General features: G+C 36.9%; 1 pseudogene; it reads right to left on the reverse strand.

Moving 5' to 3' along the window:
- Window positions 1–949: 949 nt before the first annotated feature.
- LOC143690669 (protein regulator of cytokinesis 1-like) lies at window positions 950–14,717 on the reverse strand (annotated as a pseudogene).
- Window positions 14,718–15,114: the final 397 nt, after the last annotated feature.

Below are 15,114 nucleotides of genomic sequence, written 5' to 3' on the forward strand. Positions count from 1 at the left end.
GGGTCCAGTCTATCATTTCCCTATACAATGGAAAGGAATAAAACAAGTCTTTGACCATGGTTCAACAGTAGAATTATGCAGCAGAGAAAAAAAACCATAGGTCTCTGTATTAATTTGCTAGCTGCCAGAATGTAATATACCAGAAATGGGAAGGCTTTTAAAAAAGTTTAAATTTAATAAGTTGCGAGTTCACAGTTCTAAGCCCATACAAATGTCCAAACCAGGGTAAGATACCTTAATTCAAGAAAGGCTGATGGGTCTGGAACATCTTTGTCAGCTAGAAAAGCATGTGGGTGGCATCTGCTAGGGTCCTTGGCTTCTGTTTTCAAACAGCTTCCTCAGCAGGGTTTTCTTTCTTTATCTCCAAAGGTCTTGCCATGTGGGCCCTGTCACTTCTGCTCTCCAAGTTCTGCATTGGCTCTGCTCTGAGCTCTCTCCAAAATGTTTCCTCTTTTAAAGAACTCTAGTAAACTAATCAAGACCCACCTGGAAGGGATGGAGTCACATCTCCATCTAATCAAAAGATCACACCCACAACCGGGCATGCCACATCTCAGTGGAGATAATCTAATCAAGAGTTTCAGCTTTATAATATTGAATTAGGATTAAAAGAAACAGCAGCTCCAAAAGATTGGATTAGGATTAAAATATGGCTTTTTTGGAGGGACATATCCTTTCAAATTTGCATAGTTACTATATGCTAAAATTTGCACTTACTGCTTTAAACTAATGTTTAATGTATTTCTTAGTCAAAATAATACCAAGTCTCTAAGCATCCACTGAGAAAATGATGTAAAACTCATTCATGTCCTTAAATTAAACCCATGGCCATGGACTTAACTTGGAGTTTCAAGGAAACCTAAACTAAAGAATAATTAAAGCCACCCTCTATATAATTAAGTCCAGTCAAGGCACAGGAAGCCACAGTTGACTGCTTGATCAGGACTTCTCAGGACTGGATGTTGGTCAAATTGAAGGTTTGAGAAATAGCATCAGATATGGAAGTCTTTACAAGTTTCACACTCATGCTGCTGCCATTGAGCTCCAAGTTCTCCTTGTTGGGTCCATGCTGACAGCACTGGGAATTTTTGCCCCGACCCAGAAGTGATGACTGGCTTGCTGCCAGAAGGTGGAAACAGAAACACAGAACAGTAGTCTGTCCCCACGAAGAGAGACTGAATGCTGCTATTGGCTGTAGCGTTGGAGATGCTGATAGAGTTTAGCTTGCAAACTTTGCCTGGCTTACTGGGCATCAGTCCTTGCTGCACAGGGACCATTACTGTAGAGGATCTCTATCTCTGTCTGCTTCTTGTTCTTCAGTTGTCTTTTCTGCTTAACTCTCTTTCTTCAAATGATGCAGCGCCCATTGCTCTGCCGCATACTCCAAGAATTTCTGCCCATTCACTACAAGTGCTTTTGAACGCTCCTGTGTCTGCATTTCAATCTGTATCTTCAACTCTTTAGTAGAGTTTTTTTGTTTGGTTGGTTTTCTTGAGGTTAGCTACTTGTTTGATTTTTTTTTTTTTTTGTCTGCTTGTTTGCTTTTTGTTTTCCTTTTAAAAGCTTTCCTCCATGGTTTACAAATCTGCTTGGATCTGAAACTTTTCTCTCAAAGTCCAAAAAAATCTTCCAGCTATCTTCCCACTTCTGAACACTTCAAAGAGTTCTTTGTGAACTTCCTAGTGGTGCTTTAACTACACAATTTGACATCATGAAGTTGAAGCAGATTTGCAGATTTTCTGGGTGGTCCACAGTATAGTAAGGGACAAAAGTTTGTCTCTGCTCCTGGCTGTGAAAACACTGGTCCCAGTATTGAGTCAGCTCCACTCAAATTGCCTCAACCACTGTCTTCATATTTTACATCTTCAATCTTCCAACTAATTCACTTTCTAGTTGAAACATTTTCTTGACTTTGGCCTTTGACCCAGTCATAACCATGGCCACTGCTTCTCTCTCTTCTGCAGGTATTTGCAACCTGTCCCAGCGCTCACACATCTGAGTACAAAACTTTTCACACACAGCTTCATTTTGTGCCTTCACATTTCCAGCAGCCCTAGCAACTCTTCACCAAAGATAAACAAAAGGCATCTTCATCATCACATAGCATATATCTTTTAAAATTTTTGTCTGGGGTGTGATCTAATTCTTCCGTACACAGTATAATATAATATTGTGTCTTTATGTTAACAAAATCTTCACATCCATATATGTCTTTATATGTCTTTGTTTCCCTTAAAGTTGCTAGATGCTGGCTGAACTGGTTCCATTCTTCTAAACTGGGAACTAAAGTCCTGCCAGTGTCATAATGGGTAGGTACGCAAAGAATTTCACATAGTTCTTGATCTTGTTAATGAAATGGTTTCATTTTCTGTTTTCTCTTCTGTTTTCACATCAATTCCATCTGAGTACACAAATCCTTTTCCAGTTATAACATGGTCATCTCTCCTTCTTCCTGAAATAGCTTGACATGCAGAGGGTATTCTGCTTTTTTTTGACAGACAAATAGGCTTCAATTTTTTTCAGTCTAATTTTGCTTAAAATTTATTTTCAGCTGACAAATCTCTAGTTACTCTTTAATGCATAAGAAAAGTCTGCTTTTTATCCTCAAAATCGTCACTAAGAAATTGCAAAGTCTTTAGGATACATTTAAGATGACGCATTATCTGAATCTAATTTTATATAGCACTTGAAGCTTTCTGGGTTTTTTTTCAGTTTTTTTCATGCATCATACAATCCACCCTAAGTGTACAGTCAATGCATGCTGGTATAACCATATAATTATGCATTCACCATCACAATCAGTATGAGAACATTTCCATTTTCATGAAAACAAAATCCCATAACCATCCCTTATATCCCCCTATTACTGACATTTACCTTTGGTATAGTGCCTTTGTTACCAATTAATGAAATACTATCACAATGCTACTGTTAACTATAGACCTTGGTTTGAATTAATTGCATTTCCCATATACCTCTCCATTATTAACCCCTTGTAATAGGGACATATATTTATTCTAGTTCATGTAAAAACCTTCTTATATTTGTACAATTAACCACCATCATTGTCCACTCTAGGTTTCACTAAGTTATATAGCCCCAGTTTTTATCCACTAGCTTTCCTTCTGGTGATATACATGATACTAGTCTTCTTCCTTCAACATACTAACACTCATTTCATTAATTATACTTATAATATGGTGTAACCATCATATAGTATTGTGCTATCCATTTCTCGACCTCTACAATCAACTTTCCTAAACAATCTGTATTCCTTAAGCATCAATTGCCCAGTCTCTACCCTCCTTCTATCTCCTGATAGCTTACATTCTTGAATTGAACTCTCAGGACAGCTCATTGGTTCTTATTAGGGAGACCATACAGTGTCTGTCCTTTTTTTCAAGCTAATTTCTCTCAACATAATGTCCTCAAGGTTCATCCATGTTGTTTCACTCATCATGATTTCATTCTTTATTACAGCTGCATTATATTCCATCATATAGATATACCACAGTTTGTTTATAAATTTCAGTTGATGGACATTTGAGCTGTTTCCTTCTATTGGCAATTATGAATAATGCCACTATAAAATCAGTGTGCAAATGCTTGTGTCCCTGCTTCCAGTTCTTCCAAGCAAATTCCTAGTAATGAGACTGCCGCATTAAATGGCAATTCTATACTTAGCTTCCTAAGAAACCACCTTCCAGAGAGCCTGTGCCATTCTACATTCCCACCACCAGTGAATAAGTGTAACTCTTTTCTGCATCCTCTCCATAGCTTGTAATTTTCCTTTTTTTTTTAATAATGGTCATTCTAGTAGGTGTGAAAAAGTATCTCATTGTGGCTTTGATTTGCATTTTCCTATTAGCTACTGAAGTTGAGCATCTTTTCATATGCTTTTTAGCCATTTATATTTCCTCTTTGAAAAACTGTCCTTCTGTGTCCTTTGTCCATTTTTAATTGTGTTGCTGATCTTTATGCTTTTGAGTTGTAGGTTCTATTTATATATTCTGGATATTAAATCCTTATCAGATATGTGGTTTATGAACAGTTTCTCCCTTTGACTAAGTTCCCTTTTTAATTTCTCTACAAAGTCCTTTGATGCACAAAAGTATTCAATTTTGAGGAGATCCCATTTATCTATTTCTTCTTTCGTTGTTTACACTGTGGGTGTAAGGTCTAGGAAACCACCTCCTACCACAAGATCTTTAAAATATTTCCCTACATTTTCTTCTAAGAGTTTTACAGTCTTAACTGTAATGTTTAGGTCTTTGATCATGTTGTGTTACTTTTTGTATAAGGTGTGAGATAGGGGTTCTCTTTCATTTTTTTTGGATATGGATATCCAGTTCTTCCAGCACTATTTGTTGAAGAGGCCATTCTGTCTCAGTTGAGTGGACTTGACTGTCTTGACAAAAAAATCAAATGGTCATAGATAAGAAGATCAATTCATGAACTCTCAATTTGATTTCATTCACTGGCAAATCTATCCTTATGCTAGTGCCATGCTGATTTGACCACTGTAGCATTATAATATACTTTAAAGTTAGAAGTGTGAGATGTCCAACTTCATTTTTTGTTTCTCATGATGTTTTTAGCCACTTCCAACAAATTTGGTGATTTATTTTTCTATTTCTGTGAAGTAAACTATTGGGATTTTGATTGGTATTAAATTGAATCTGTAAATAAATTTGGGTAAAATTGACATCTTAACTATATTTAGTTTTCCAATCCATGAGTACAGATCTTCCTTTATTTCTTTTAGCTGTGTTCTATAGTTTTCTGTGTATTGGTCTTTACATATTTGGTTAAATTTATTCCAAGATATTTGACTCTTCTTGTTGTCCATTCAAAAAAACGGAATTTTTTTCCTTGATTTCTTCCTCAGATTGCACCTTGCGGTCCATAGAAATACTATTGATTTTGTTGATCTTTTATCTTACTCCTTTGCTGAAATAGTGTATTAGCTCTAGTTGCTTTGCTATGCATTTTTCAGGACTTTCTATATATAGAATCATGTGATTTGTAAACAATGAGAGTTTCATGTCTTCCTTTCCAATCTAGTGACCTTTCATTTCTTTTTTCTTGCTTAATTGCTCTAGCTAGAACTCCCAACACAATGTTGAATAACAATAATGATGGGGGCATTTTTACTTTGTAACAGATCTTAGAGGGAAAGCTTTCAGTCTGTCATTGCTTAGCATTATGTTAGCTGTGGGTTTTCATATCTGCTTTTTAGCATGTTGACGAAGTTTCCTCCTATTCCTATCTTTCTTAGTGTTTTTATCAAGAAAGGATTTTGAATTTTGTCAAATGCCTTTTCCACATCAATTAAGATGATCATGTGGTTTTTCCCCTTCAAGTTGTTAATGTGGTGTATTACATTGGTTGATTTTCTTTTGTTCAACCACCCTTGCACACCTGAGATAAAACCCAGCTGATCATGGTGTATAGTTTTTTAACGTATGGCTGGATTTGATTTACGTGTATTTTGTTAAGGATTTCTGCATCTATTCATTAGAGAGATTGGTCTGTAATTTTCTTTTCTTGTAGTATTTTTGTCTGACTTTGGTACTAACGTGATCTTGGCTTCATAGGTAGCTTTCTGTCTTGTTAAATTTTTTGGAAGAGTTTAAAGCAGGATTGGTACTTATTTTTCCTGGAATGCTTTATAGAATTCACATATGATGCCATCTGGCTCTGGACTTCTCTTTCTTGGGAGGATTTTGATGGCTGATTCAGTATCTTCACATGTGATTGGTTTTTTGAGGTCTTCTAATTCTTCTTGAGTCAGCATTGCTGGTTCATGTGTGTCAGAAAAATTGTCCATTTCATCTAAGTGTCTAATTTGCTGGCATACAGTTGCTCAAAGTATCCTCTTATGATCACTTTAATAAATGCAGGGTCAGTTTCTGATTTCTCCAATTTCTGATTTTCTTTATTTGCAGTCTGTCTCTTTTTTCCTTTCTCAGTCAAAGGAGTCCATCCACTTTATTGATTGACTCAAAGAACCAACTTCTGATTTTGTTGAATCTTTTGCTATTTTTTGTTCTCAATTTCATTTAATTTGCTCTAACTTTGTTATTTCTTTCCTTCTGTTCACTTTGGGGGTAGTTTGCTGCTCTTTTCTGGTTCCTCCAGGTGTGCAGTTATCAATTTTAGCTCTTTGTTCTTTTTAAATATAGGTATTTAGAGTAATAAATTTCCTTTCCACCATTGCCTTTCCATCAGTTTTTATCTGTTTTGTCCCATTTTCATTTATATTTTTGGTAATTTTTTCTTTGATCCATTGGTTATTTAAGAGTGTATTGGTTAGCCTCCATTAATTTGCATATTTTCCCATCTCTGCTTGTTATTGATATACAGCTTCATTCCATTATGATCAGAGAAAGCGTTTTGTATAATTTCAGACTTTTGTTTTTACTGAGACCTGATTTGTGATCCAACTTGTGGTGTATCGTGGAGCATGATTCATGAACTCTTAAGAAAAATGCATATCCTGCTGTTTTGGTGTGTAATGTCTATTATGTGTAGTTCATTTATCGTATTATTCAAGATCTCTGATTCCTTATTAATCCACTGTCTAGATAATCTATCCATTGAGGAAAGTGCTCTGTTGACATCTGCAACTATTTTTGTAGAGGTGTCTATTTCTCCCTTCAGTGTTGTCAGTGTTTGCTTCATGCATTTTGGGACAACCTGGCTCAGTGCATAAATATTTATGATTGTTATTTGTTCTTGATGGATTGACCCTTTTATTAATACATAATGTCCTTCTTTGTCTCTTTTAACAGTTTTACATTTAAAGTTTATTTTGTCTGCTATTGTTATAGTTAGCCCCACTCTTTGTTTGGTTGCATGAAATATCTTTTTTCCAAACTTTCACTTTCAACCTCTTTGTGCCATGTGTCTAAAGTTAGCCTGTTGTAAATAGCACATAGATGGATCCTGTATTTTTCTTTAATCCTTTCTGCCAGTCAATGTATTTTGATTAGGGAGTTTAATCCATTAACATTCAATGGTATCACTATAAAGGCAGTAGGGTTAGGGTTAGGGTTTTGTCCATTTGATTTTATATATCATATCCTATTTTTTCTCTATTTTTTACCCTATTAGTTATGGTTACTGATATTATTTCTTTCTTCCCCCTCCTCCAAATCTCTCTTTCTCCTGTCTTTTCCTACCAGTCTGTAACACTCCCTTTAGTATTTCTTGTAGGGTAGGTCTCTTGTTCACTAATTTTCTGTTTCTTTTAATCTGTGAATATTTTAAACACTCCCTCATTTTTGAAGGGCAGTTTTGCCAGATATAGAATTCTTGGTTGGCAGTTTTTTTCTTTCAGAATATTAAATATATAATCCCACTTCCTTCTTGCCTCCATAGCTTCTGCTGAGAAATCTGCACTTAGTTTTATCATGCATCCCTTGAATGTGATGGATCACCTTCCTCCTGCTGCTTTCAGAATTCTCTTTGTTTTTGGCACTTGACAATATCATTAGTAAGTGTCTTAGAGTAGGTCTATATGAATCTATTCTGTTTGGGGTACATTGTACTTCTTGGACCTGTAATTTATTGTCTTTCATAAGGGTTGGGAAATTTTCCATAATTATTTCCTCAATTCTTTCTGCCCCTCATTACCCTCTCTTCTTTTTCTGGGACATCCATAACTTGTACATTCATGTACATTGTGCTGTCATTCAATTCTCTCAGACCCTGCTCAATTTTCTTATCTGTCCTTTTGTGCATAAGATTTCAAATGTCTTTTCCTCTAGTTTGCTGATCCTTTCTTCTCCCTTTTCCAATCTCCTGTTGTATGTCTCCATTGTACATTTTATCTTTTCTATTGCCCCTTTCAATTCCATAAATTTTTTTCATGCTTCCAAGTTCTTTATGTCCACCCAGTGCCTTTGTTATATCCTTCATTTCTTTTGCCATATTTTCCTTCATCTCATTGAATTTATTTAGAAGGCTTGCTAATGTCCTTATTTAGTTGCTTCAATTCCTGTATATCATTTGAAATATTAGTTTGTTTCTTTGACTGTATCATATCTTCATGTTTCTCAGTGTGACTTGTGACTTGTGATTTTTTTTTTTTTGCTGGTATCTAGGCATCTGATTAACTTGCTTAGTTATTCTGAAAGTATTTTTTTTCTTCTCTTTGTCTAGGATTTCCTTGTTGACTTAGTGTATTAGTTAGGGTTCTCTAGAGAAACAGAATCAAAAGGGAACACTTGCAAATATAAAATTTATAAAAGTATCTCATTTGACCGCAGGAACGCAGAGTCCAAAATCCACAGGGCAGGCAGTGAAGCCAATGACTCTGATGGATGGTCTGGATGAACTCCACAGGAGAGGCTCACCAGCCAAAGCAGGAATGGAACCTGTCTCCTCTGAGTCCTCCTTAAAAGGTTTCCCGTGATTAGATTTAGCGTCACTAAATAGAAGACACTCCCCTTTGGCTGATTACAAATGGAATCAGCTTGTGGATGCAGCTGACGTGATCATGATCTAATTCTATGAAATGTCCTCATTGCAACAGACAGGCCAGCATTTGCCCAATCAGATAAACAGGTACCACAACTTGGCCAAGTTGACACATGTCCCTAACCATGACACTTACTTTGTGCTCTTACTTCTTTGATGCTTGGTTCAACTTATTCTAGACCTCTAGCATGGCTTGTGTTTAACCGATCAGAATGTTTTCAGTTCTTATTTATCTTATTCTTGCTCTGTATATATATATATATGATGATGTTTTCAGATTGGCCTATTTATACAATTGTTTCACCCCCAGGAAGAAACTTACTTTTCCTTCCTGCTCCTCAGGGAATGTTGATCTGTTCTGTTTTTGTTTGTTTGCTTGTTTTTAATTTGCCTCTATATGTTTTAACACTCCTTTCATTATCTCTAGTGACTTTTACACAGAGGGCTGATTCAGGCAGGAGTACCTACCCCCGCCAGTTTTTCCTAGAGAAGAGAGATCCAGGACACATGAAAGTGGTGGAGATCAGTACCAAGGATCCTTGAAGATAAGACCCAGCAGGATGCCAGCTCTTTCTGTGAAGCCTACTAAATCTGTGATTTTCCTGTCCTGCCCAGTAGCTATCACCCTTAATCTGCTTTTCCCAGCCTAAGGTGGTACTGTGCCTTTAATTTTTAGCTGACCCCACCCTGCCAGGGTCAGGGTTGAAATAGAGGCTGAGGGAAAGCTATTTGAAATTGTTACTGTTTTCCCAGTCCCTGGGGTATAAATTCTCTATATGACAGCCATTTCTTGTGCTGGACATTGCATTCCCTCCCTTTTCTTGGTGGGGCAGTAGGGGGGGTAGGGGTGGCAACTACTCTTCAGCACCCTGTTCCCCACTGGACAAAAAGTTACAGTGACTCTCAAGCAACACCACTTCTACCCCTGCCAGTGGGCTGCTGTTGTCAAGGCTGGGCAACTCTCTCTGTAGGTTGAAACTATTGCTGATATCCCAGTCCCTGGAATCTAAATTCTTTAAATGACAGCCGCCACTTGTGCTGAGCTGTGCCTCTTTCTTCTCTGAGAAGCGTTTTCCGTGTTAATCAAAAGCCACAACCGGTACCTGCCTGAGTTCCCCTCCCCCTGATCCTAATAGAGAGGGCTTGTTTCCTGCCAGGGAGTGACTCCAGTCAGCCTGCAGTACCAGTAGAGGAGGGTCACCAGCCTCCACAGCATGAAAACATTTCCTTCCGCTCTTCACTGCTATTTATCAGTCTTGTTCTTCCACTCATTCCTGGCTGGTGTACAACGTGCATCTGGTCTCTGAAGTCCCCCAAACAGTTGTTTCAGACAGTTCCTGGCTATCTACTAGCTGCCCTGCAGGGTAGACTAAATCCACCAACTCCCTAGGCTCAGTGTGCTTTTGATGAGCTTTGCCTTCAGGCTTCCCTCTTCAGCAATCATTTCCAGGACGTCTTTGATATGTTCTTTACAACCTCAGTTCTTTGTAACTGCTGGTCCTCTGGAATCCCAATTAATTCCCATATTTCCCATTGGTGGCTGAGGGTTTTCTGGAGACATACTATGGATCCCTTGTCCAGACCTCACTTTTCCTCACGGCAGACACTTCAAGCAGCCATGCATAGAGGCTCCTGACCTACTCTATGTGGCCTGAATGCAGCAAGCACTGATGATCTCACTCCACATCATTGCTTCAAGGTAAGTGTTTTTGTTTAATCTCTTTGTCACAGAAGATGAGAATCCTAAGAGAGATACAAGTGTGTACAGGTCTACAGCATGGGTGTAAGAAATAGAACCTAGAAGCTTGTTCAAAATAGATGACTAAAGTACATGACCTATTCTCCCTCTCACAATGCCACTGACATGAGAAGCAATGTAAAAATAAGAATAACAGATATATATATATATATATATCAAGTGGCTAAGCATTCAAATTCAAAATGAAGAAAAACAGCAACAAAAACTAAACAAACTAAAAAGGAATTATAAAATGAGAGCATCAATTAATGTTTAAAAAATATATTCTGATTTCAGCTATGCTGGGAAGAATTGAAGAAAAACTTCTGCTTCAGCTTGGAGTAATTAAAGACAGAGACACACCCTAAGACCAGGTAAGTAACAGCCCAATCTAATTAGAGGGTGGGATTTCCATGCTTCTGTGGATAGAATAGAGAATAGAAATGATGACGTCAGGTACAGACAGCAGTGGAGAGCAAACACTGTTTTGTGGAAATGGAAGTCGATATGACAGCCAACCTTCAGTGTGGATCCAGAGACAACTGGTTAAGACTTTGAAGCTGTCAGGGGTGGCTGGGCAGACTAAGGTTTTGAAATCCAGGAATTAGGAACTCAGAATATCAATATTTGAAGTATTAAAATAAATTTTGGTATCATATATATTTATTGACTCTTTGTAATAAGATTTGTGATGGGGAGGCTGGAACAAATTATATAATTATATTGTGCTTTAAATAGGATTGGATCAAACACAGGATGAAATAGAGCCTCTAGGTGGGAAAAATCAATAACTTCAAATAAGAGGGACCGGGGACATAGAGATAAGAGAAGAAAGTGCCAAGGAGGAATGGAAGATAATAGTACAGAGCTTGGCCCACATTTGCCAATCTGAAATACTTATAATTTAATGCCAGTTTACATATAACATAACACATTTAGTCAATGAATTTATACCTACTAATTAACATGTCTGAAATCTTTAAGGCATCTTTTGGGCTGCTTTTGTATATATAACCTCCTGAGAGCATATGTGCAATGCATAGTCTCCAGATAGATTAATGGACATACATGCAAAGTAGACTGAAGTATGCAGTAAATAAATTCAGTTAACTATATGAATTCAATTTTAATTAATACACTGAAACACACACACACACACACACACACACACACACACACACATAGGACAAGGAAATATAGTGAATTAAAAGCCAGATCATGCCTCTTGTACATTTTAACAGATAAATGTGGAAAAATTTCATATTGCACCTGAGGGCTTAAACTTTTCAAGTTCAAAAAGAAATTCAAAATAAAGTCAATTTAATTTATAGCTTCAAAGTAAATTAATTATCTCTTTTTCTTCCATTCTCGAGATGTAATATCACACTAAAATCATTTTTAAATGAGCACAAGAAGTACATGAATACTTTAGTTCTAGATAATTCTTCAAAGCCTTATTTTGTAAATATATCCAATGACATTGTTTTGTCTGAGAAATGGACATCATTCAATGTTTCAAAATTAGTATATAATCAAAAGTATCTCAAGAGATCTAATTAAGGGTTTGTCAAATTGCCTAATAAATTTTATGTTTAATTTGTGTATCTATCATTTTATTTAGTATGTCAGAATATTCAGGGACAAGCTACCTTTTGTAAGCAAAGATCAATTAGCCAGCATGTGAAAAGACTGCTTTTTCACCTAAAATAGATTATAAATTAATTGTAACCTTTTTTAAGTAGTAAAAACACAATATATCATAAAAACCCAGTGAAGGCTAATTAGAATAAACCAGTCTTCGGATATGCACACATATGAAGAGCTCTCTCCTTTGGATATCAATAATACTTTATTTTCTGTGACCATTCATTTTCATGCTCATCTAAAGACATATATTGAAATATCTTATGCGGTGATCAAGTTGCCTTTTTACTATAGGAATGAAACTGTTACTTTAGAAGGTACCAAAAAATCAATTGCCAAGATGAAAATTGAGAAAAGTTACTTAACAGAAGGACATGTGAAAATAAACGGGGTTGGGGGGGGGATGATTTGGTATTTTAGGTAACAGTAAGCTCAATGTTTAGACATGGTGATCTAATCCTCCCAAGTCAGTTAGTGTGTCCTGGATGATATTAAGAAAAATTAACATTTTTAGAATGGGGAAGGTGATAGACTAAAGCTTTCTATCTGCTTTATCCTCATATGTGAATGATTTAAATGCATACCCTTATTCCTTAGTAAACCAGGAGATAATACGCTTTTATATTCTGATAGCATGGCCTTTCAATCATGTTTTAGGAATGCCTTCATGAAGTAAGTGAAGCAGTTGTTCCATTTCACCAGGAAAAACAATTAAATGGTTAACTCACAAGGGCATAGATCATATGATATTTATATCTTTGTATTTTGATAGCTTAATACAGCCTAATATATAGTATATATCCAGTATATGTTTACTGAGAATTTATTAATTCATTTAAATTATGAAGGAATAGAAATTATTTATGCCAAAGTCCAAACTAGTCATCTTTGAAGCCAAGGGTATCTTATTTAATGCACTGCTTTGAAATTGTTATGCACCCCAGAAAAGCCATGTGTTTTCAATCCTGATCCAATTTTGTGGGGCCAGACCTATTGTTTAGGGTAGAACCTCTTGATTAGGCTGTTTCCATGGGGATGTGACATACCCAGTTGTGGGTGTGACCATTTGATTAGATGGAGGTGTGACCCTGCCCAAGCAAGTCGGATCTTGATTAGTTTACTCGAGTCCTTTAAAAGGGGAAACACTTTGGAGAAACCTCAGATACACATGCAGATACAGATATTTGGAAATGCAGGAGCCCTAGGAGATGTCAGAAGCTGAGAGAGCTGGCAGAAGCTAGACAAGAACCAGAGCTGACACAGACACAGACATTTGGTGATGCTTGAATTGCCATGAGAGAGCAGATGCTTAGACATGGATAGTTTACAAACAGAGCCCAGCAGAAATCCCCATGTGCCTTCCATGAGATGCTAAGCAAGCCAGAACCCAGAGTTTTGCCCTGGAGAAGCTAAATGAAGGCCCACAGACACTTAAAGAGGAAACCACTGGAATTAGAAGCTGGAAGCAATCAAACCAGGAACAAAAAACAGCAGACTTCAGCCTCGTGCCTTTCCACGTGACAGACATTGGCCTTTCTTCAGAGTTAAGGTCTGGATCTTGGTCTTTCTCTGCATTCCTTAGTCTGGTCATTGTTATGGCCTTAGAATTATAAACTTGTAACTTATTAAATCCTCTTTATAAAATTTCTGGTATATTGCATCCCAACAGCATTAGCAAACTAAAGCATTTAACAATCTCATATTTAATTATCTTGCACTTCATTTTGCATGTTTTCTGCCTGGAAGACTCACTTCTAGGAAATGATACTCAAAATTAAATGTTGTAAGTGGGCTGCGGTGGCTCAGCAGGCAGAGTTCTCGCCTGCCATCCAGAGACCAGGGTTCAATTCCTGGTGCCTGCCCATGCAACCCCCCCCCCCCACACACACACACACATAAAAAAAAATGTTGCAGGAGCCAGTAAAGAAAGGCACTTCCAAAACTCATCCAGATCAAGAACATATCCAATGCCTTGATCCATGCAATTTTAATTAATTCCTTACAGACATCCAAACTTACAGATGAAAAAGTGAGGGCCTTCCTACTAACAAACCTACAAACCACAGCTGAACAGAACAAAAGGAAATTTTAATTTCAGTTTATGTCTGTATAGCCAAGATACTCCATCAAGCAATTTTTTGTAAGAATTCGGTGGAAGTAAAATTCATTACTTCAATTATTTAAGAAAAAAGAAAGTGTATTTCAAACACAATAAATAACAACAATTTATACATATGACAAGTGGCAGAACTAGACTAAAAGCCATTGTTTATCTGATCCACTTAGGCTCTTGCAGTAGACTTTCCGATTCCATCAGAAGGGATCAAGATTGAGCCAGTACTGGGCATATGCTAACTCTCATCATAACAGAGGTCTAGAGTGAATGTACTCACTAGGTTTAAACTACACTGCCCCAGGGTTAAGAGGAGACATGGATCTGACCTCAAATCAGAGAACTCCACCTCCCTCAAATTTTCTTCCTCCATCAAAAATGGTGAAGAACAAACTCCCAATACTCACAACCTAGTTGCTAGTTTCTTCCTTGAAGCTACAGGATTAATCTTATTATTTCCTTTATTTTAGTTCATACAAGACTTAATTTAAAAACAAAAAGCAAACTTTTATATATCCCACTCCCATCCAATGTCATGTATATCCACTAACCTGTGCCTTTCTCCCTCTCTTCTCAGCCCCTGATACCTCATCTATTTCATGCTCCATCAGCAGCAAAACCCTCTGTATCTTCGATGTCATATTGAAATTTCTTTTCATACTCTTGCCCTAAACCTGGTTCTTTCTGAAGACAACTTTCTCTGCAGCCCTCTACAGTGGTGACATCTTTTTCTCCCATCTCTTTCTACTATTAGGCCAAGATATGAAGAGGTGACCTCCTTGTTTATCACTGCAGATTCAATATCATTCTCCTTTGCTCTTCTCAAAAAACTCCTAGCTCCTCTCTAAAACCCTCAACTTAGAAGGGAACATCCCCACAGTTCCTTTGGCTCATTCTACTCTTTATAACATCAACACAGACTTCATTCAATACATAAACGTTGAAGATTCTTCCATCATTCTGGCATCTCAATTCATAAACTATTCTCAAAGAATTTTTTGCTATCCTTCCTCTTATACTCATTCAATGAGTATGGTTAGGCCACATCATTACAAATAAAAACAACAGAAAATAACCCTGCAACCCTTCTATAATCTCAAGTTGATTCAAAGCATCAACAAATTATTTTGTATTT

Source organism: Tamandua tetradactyla, chromosome 7, assembly GCF_023851605.1.
Source record: "Tamandua tetradactyla isolate mTamTet1 chromosome 7, mTamTet1.pri, whole genome shotgun sequence".
In the NCBI taxonomy this organism is placed as follows: domain Eukaryota; kingdom Metazoa; phylum Chordata; class Mammalia; order Pilosa; family Myrmecophagidae; genus Tamandua; species Tamandua tetradactyla.